Raw genomic sequence first — 5819 nt, 5'->3', positions numbered from 1 at the left:
TACAAAGACTCGACTCATAGTAAATTCAAAAAGGAGATTCGAGACAACATCATTCAAGACTCCTTCAAATTTTACAAAATCCATTACCAAGGTCCCCAATTATTACAAGCCCATGGAAAATAGAAAATCATTACAAAAAGCCTACTTTATTTACAAATTCAAGCTGAGATCATTATGTTCAAATTACAAAAAGAACTACACATAAAAAAGGTTTCAAAGTCCTCCTCAAATGCACCATTTCGTCTTCGAACCGCAAGCAAATCCTTCAAGTCCATTCTGTTTCATCTTCATTATGGTGCTAGCCACATTTCACCAAGTTTCTACACGAACCTGCCACAAAAATCATACAATCAGCAGACTTACAACAATCACAGTAAAACAAGATCAGTCCCTATATTTAAAACCAACCTGCATCATCAATGTACAAAATAGTCACCCATACAGTCCACAAATATGTCAAAACAGATAAAAGTCATACAAAAACAATACAAGGAACTTGAAGAAGACAGGGTCTTGCATATGTTCAAATCAGTATATTTCAAGGAACGGTTCGGCAAACTCAATAACAGTCAGTATGTTTTCTAACTGACCTCGGAACCAATTTCTAACTGACTTACAACAGTATGTTTTCTAACCCATAACCACTCTTCAACTAACCAAGTTCTAATAGAACTAACCATCCCTTAACTTAACACTTCTCAGTTTCCATCTATAACAAATTCAAACCAACCATTAACTAACCTTCCAAAATCAGTTACAATCTATAACTACCAAAACAGAAAAAACAGCCCTAACCGAATCTCTAACAGACTCCCTAACTGAATCTAACAGAAAGAGAAGAGAAGAGTTTACCTATATATATGCTCAGGTCTTCACTTTCTTGGATCCTCCACCATTTTTCTTCATTGATCTTCACCACTCTCCACAATCAACTTCATCTTCAATTCTCCACAAATCTTCTTCACCTCCTATTTCATCCACCATTTTCAATCTTCTCCATAATTCACTTCACCTTCAATCTCTCCTGGATTCCCTCCATTTTCTTCCACCTTCATCTCAAATTCACTCTGTAAATTCTCTTCTCCCATCCATCGACCTTCATCCTCATCATTCTCCATCGCCACCCTATCTTCAGCTTCTTCAGCCTCTTCTCTGCAAACGTCTTCGATCCCTTCACACTCTTTCTGCAACATCATCATCAATTCATCTACACACTTCAATCTTCGCACTATCTGCAAACAATCAACAAGAACCACTCATAGTTCACAACAGAGATTCAGAAAGAAGAAAATCGGTACGATTACTCTGAATTGACGTCATATACCTCGTCGAGGAGTTTCTGGATTTCATTAGTCTTTGCCGCGATGGACGAATCGCCGTTCTCCGAGCTTGTTCGTTGTTAGCCATGTATGTGAGAGGGATCGAGAGAGATAAGAGTATGGCAAAGTGACGAAAGCGTGTCCGGACGGTGATCTCACGGCGAAGAAGAAAACTCGTCGGGGAAGAGGAAGAGAATCGCGCCGTTTCATTCGTGAGGAAGAGAGATTGAGATCGGAGAGAAGCCAGAGCGAGAGATGAGGGAGGCCCGGCCGCCGCACGTGAAGGAGAAGAGAGTTTCTGAGTTTCACGAGAGAAGCTAATTCGTCACAAGTAAAAACCCTAATTTCCCTCTTTCATTCATTTTCTATTTTTGTTTATTTTAATTAATTATTAATTTTTCTTTGAGTATAATCTGAATAATAAATATGGATCAAACAAAAAACTCCATGGGCCGAGTGCTATTCATACTTCCCTTAGGCCCGTACACCTTTCTTTTCTGAAACAAAAAATAAGCTTCTGGATCAAACTGCATATTGGGCCTCCCAAGAAATTGCTTCTGGTTTACCCCCTCAGGCCCAGTATCACGTTTTTTGGCAAACAGAAATCTATAACAAAAATATCCTGGGCCCAGGCATGCTAATCACACCATTGTTTTCAAATTTGCACCCCCCTGATTCCTTTTTGTTTAATTAATAACTTTGGGTTTTGATTAGTCTTTTTCTATTTCTTTTTAGATAATGAAAATGTTAATTTTAAGACTTTAATCCAATTCTTGACATATAAAAGTAATCATAAAAAATATTAGTTTTAGTCTAATTGTTTTAATCCTTTTGCTTGACTTGTAATTCAACTTCTTCCATAAAAATCAATATAAAAAAATAGTAGTATTTTTAATTCATTTTGTACTATGTTTTTGACTTGCTACTTCATGCTTGTGTATAGCTTTGCACCATTGTGTTACTCACTATTGACTTCTAATTGTGACTTTACTTCCATGTTTCTTTAATTCCTAACCTTTAGGTAGAAACCATGACAACATTAGGATTTAGGAATCCCCTTTCATAACACTTAGGCTAGTTGTTCATTTTAGGCTAGTTTTCCTTATTTTTCTTTTCAACTTTTAAAATACTTAATAAATATCGATGAAGATCATACCGCTACTATATTTCATAGTAGGAAAGAAATGATTGGGGTGTAGGCCCCGATGTATGTTCTTTCCTACTTAGCGGAGAAGAAATGATTGAGGTGTGAAGCCTCGATGTATTTCTTAACCGTTGTTTAGAGAAACGATCGTGGTGTAGGCCTCGATGTGCATTCTCTAAATATTCACAAAAGAACTCTTTTTGTATCTCCCTTACTTAGCGGAGAAGAAATGATTGAGGTGTGAAGCCTCGATGTATTTCTTAACCGTTATTTAGAGAAACGATTGTGGCGTAGGCCTCGATGTGTGTTCTCTAAATATGCAAAACAAAACTCTTTTTGGTATGATCTAAGTCACAAATTAATTTCCCTTAAAAGACACCTAAACTAAAACACTTCAAAATATCTAATAAAGGCTCAGAGCTAATCAAAGTGAGGAAGTGATGCGATGCCTTGTAGTAGGTTTTCGTCCATCATGGAATCACACATAAAAAACACAAACCAATCTCTTTTTCTCTCTTGCCTCCGAGGCATTCTTTCTCTTGCCTTCAGGGCATTCTCTCTCATTAATCGGACACGTTATTTCCGCTCCATTCCCAGCTTAAGACTCCAGAGGTCGAGCAGCGGAGTGCGAATGTAACTGTTCAACTAAAAAACACAAAAACAAACAAAAACTAAAGAGCCGAACTACGGCGCTCTGATTCCTGAAAAGGATACGTAGGCATTAGGTCGCGGGGCCTAAGCGAGCACAATTATTTATAAACCTTATTTTCCCCGTGTTTCTTTTTCTTTCATTTGCATGCATTCCCTTAGTAATTAAGCTTTAGATTTATACACCCTTAGAATAGAACAAACATAGGTGGATACCATCGAGTACGATGGGCGTGAGGGGTGCTAGCACCTTCCCCTTGCGTAACCGACTCCCGTACCCTTATCTCTGGTCGCAAGACCTTCTCTTATCCTTATTCTAGGTTTTCTGATATTCCTTTCCCGCTTTGGGATAAATATATTGGTGGCGACTCTGTTCACATTTCGCGAGCGTGCGACATATGCGGGATCCACAACAAAAGGTAGCAAAATCTTTCCAACTCTCTCTTGAACCCATCTAGTGTAAGGCTCCTTAGCAACAATATTCTTCGGTCCATAATTCTTTGTTTGAACATGCTTCCAAGCTTGAATTATTTTCTTTAATGTCCTTGGTTCTCCTTTCCCATTATCATGCAAAATTAGTCCTTCCACTTGTTGATCGGAAGGCCCACAATCCATAGAATGACCCAATTGGCGCAATGCAAGCACGGGATTATAATTAATACAACCCAAAGTTCCCATTAAAGGTACATTATTAAATTCTCCACATTTATAAATAATTCTTTCAGAATTTAATTTCCTTGCAAACCAGAAGATAGAATCCGCATTGAGAGCTCTTAGCTTTTGAGACCATTCATGCCTAGTCAAATCTTTGATTAAATAACTAGCCTTGTAAAGGTGAGAAGTCAACCAAGAGTACAGTAAATGAAGAAAACAAGATATTGCTCCCCTTTTCTTTTCATACCGATCATGGATAGTATAGTAAATATTAGCAAGAATAGTAGGAGTTGGATCCTCATTTGAATTTCTGAAGGAGGTGAAGACATGAATAGCAGCATCATCAACATATTCTGCCTATTAGGCAGTAGAACAATAACAAAAATTAAAAGAGCCAAAAAATGTCCGCAAATGTCCCATTGTTTCTTTTGAGCATAAGACATAGCTTGAGCTTCCAAATAAGTTCTTTTAATTCCTTGTATTCCTCCATCGGTTTTGTGATTAGCTTCTAAATCCGCAACGGGCACTTCCAAAGCTTTGGCTAAATCAGACATTTCAGCCCTTTTTCCAGCACCTGTATAAAATACTTTTTTAATTCTTGAAAACCCAAGCATAGCATCCATCTCCTCCAAAGTAGGAGTCAACTGAAAATCCTGAAAAGTGAAACATCTGAGCGGCGGATCATAAAACTGGATCAAAGCGGTGATTGCTTCTTCTTGAACCTTAACCTTGAGCAAGTCCAAAATATCTCCATAACGGCCTTCAAACCTGTTCAAAGCAGTTGATGACATCTTATCCCTTATATTTCTCAATTTCTTGATGTCAGGCACTGAGACGGTGAGGTGGACAATAGGCTTCTTAGCATTCATTTTTCCTGAATTTTCACCAAAAAGAATTATTATTATTTTTTATTCTTCTTTTTTTTTCCTCTCTTTTTTTCCACCTGTGGATAAGACATGATAAAAATATGCATATGATGTATGATGCATGCAAATAATTATACAAAAAACACAATATTATAATAATAATAATAAGCATATATTCAACATATAATCACATAGGCCCTAAGTTCATAGGTTCGACGTAACGGCTCGGGAGCCTACCCTTCCCATGGGAAAGTTCTAGAAGGTCTCATGGGATCATTCGTAGCCGCCGAGACTTTTTGTCTCTTTGGATTTTAGAACAACTCATTGGTCCATGAGGTTCGAATTTTAGGGGTTGGTTCCCAGAGAGATCAGCTAAATACCCAGTCCACCACTCAACAAGGTCGAGCCTCGTATCAGAACTTTCCGAATATTTAACCCACTCTGAGTGGAATTATAATAAGACTCGTAGGCGATGTAATTCCCCTCTGGTCATTATTATAATTCCCACGCTTAGGCTTAACAACAGTAATATATAACCCAACAGTGCAAATTATATAATAATTAAACATTTAATGCAAATATGGCAAATAAACATTTAATAAAAAACAATAAATAAATAAATAAATAAATAAATAATTAAGCATTTATTATTAAAAGATGAACTTTCCCCCAAACCCTAAACGTGGCAAGTTTGCCAAACCCTAAAATGCGCCAAAAACCCTAAACCACAAACCACAAACCTAAACCCTCTCAAACCTTAGGAGCATAATAATTAACCTATAATGTGTGTCCCCAGCAGAGTCGCCAGCTGTAGCAACCTGCTCTAAAATTGAAGGTTTTAGAGTCGCCACCTATTCTGAAGGGCGAATAGGAAACCCTACGCAGATATGAGATTCAGGGTAAGTTATTATAATCAGGTTGAGGGAAGGTGTTAGGCACCCTCAACCCTTTCCTAAAGGCTAACATTTAAAGATAAAGGTTTATGGCAAAAAACGAAAAGGGTAAATAACACAATTTAGAGGTGAATTGAGATTTTTAGGGGGGAGACTCGCCTTGTTACCAAGTGCCTACGTACCTCCTTATGGAGGATCAGAGTCAACGTAGTTCGGGCACAGGGTTGTACGCCATTGAATTGATTATGGAAGTGTTTGAAATTGTTTTAAAGGCTTTTTGAATGGCCTATTCGCA

At 37.7% G+C, this 5819-nt stretch overlaps 1 long non-coding RNA gene across 1 annotated transcript; it reads right to left on the bottom strand.

The window, feature by feature from the left end:
- Positions 1-63: 63 nt before the first annotated feature.
- Positions 64-1669, bottom strand: LOC131612138 (uncharacterized). Its single transcript, XR_009287290.1, has 3 exons — positions 1325-1669; positions 853-1232; positions 64-330 (listed from the first exon to the last, which is right to left on the bottom strand). It is a non-coding gene; the product is annotated as an uncharacterized LOC131612138 (long non-coding RNA).
- Positions 1670-5819: the final 4150 nt, after the last annotated feature.

This window comes from Vicia villosa, linkage group LG6 (genome assembly GCF_029867415.1).
Source record: "Vicia villosa cultivar HV-30 ecotype Madison, WI linkage group LG6, Vvil1.0, whole genome shotgun sequence".
In the NCBI taxonomy this organism is placed as follows: domain Eukaryota; kingdom Viridiplantae; phylum Streptophyta; class Magnoliopsida; order Fabales; family Fabaceae; genus Vicia; species Vicia villosa.
This window is presented reverse-complemented; position numbering and strand designations above follow the sequence as displayed.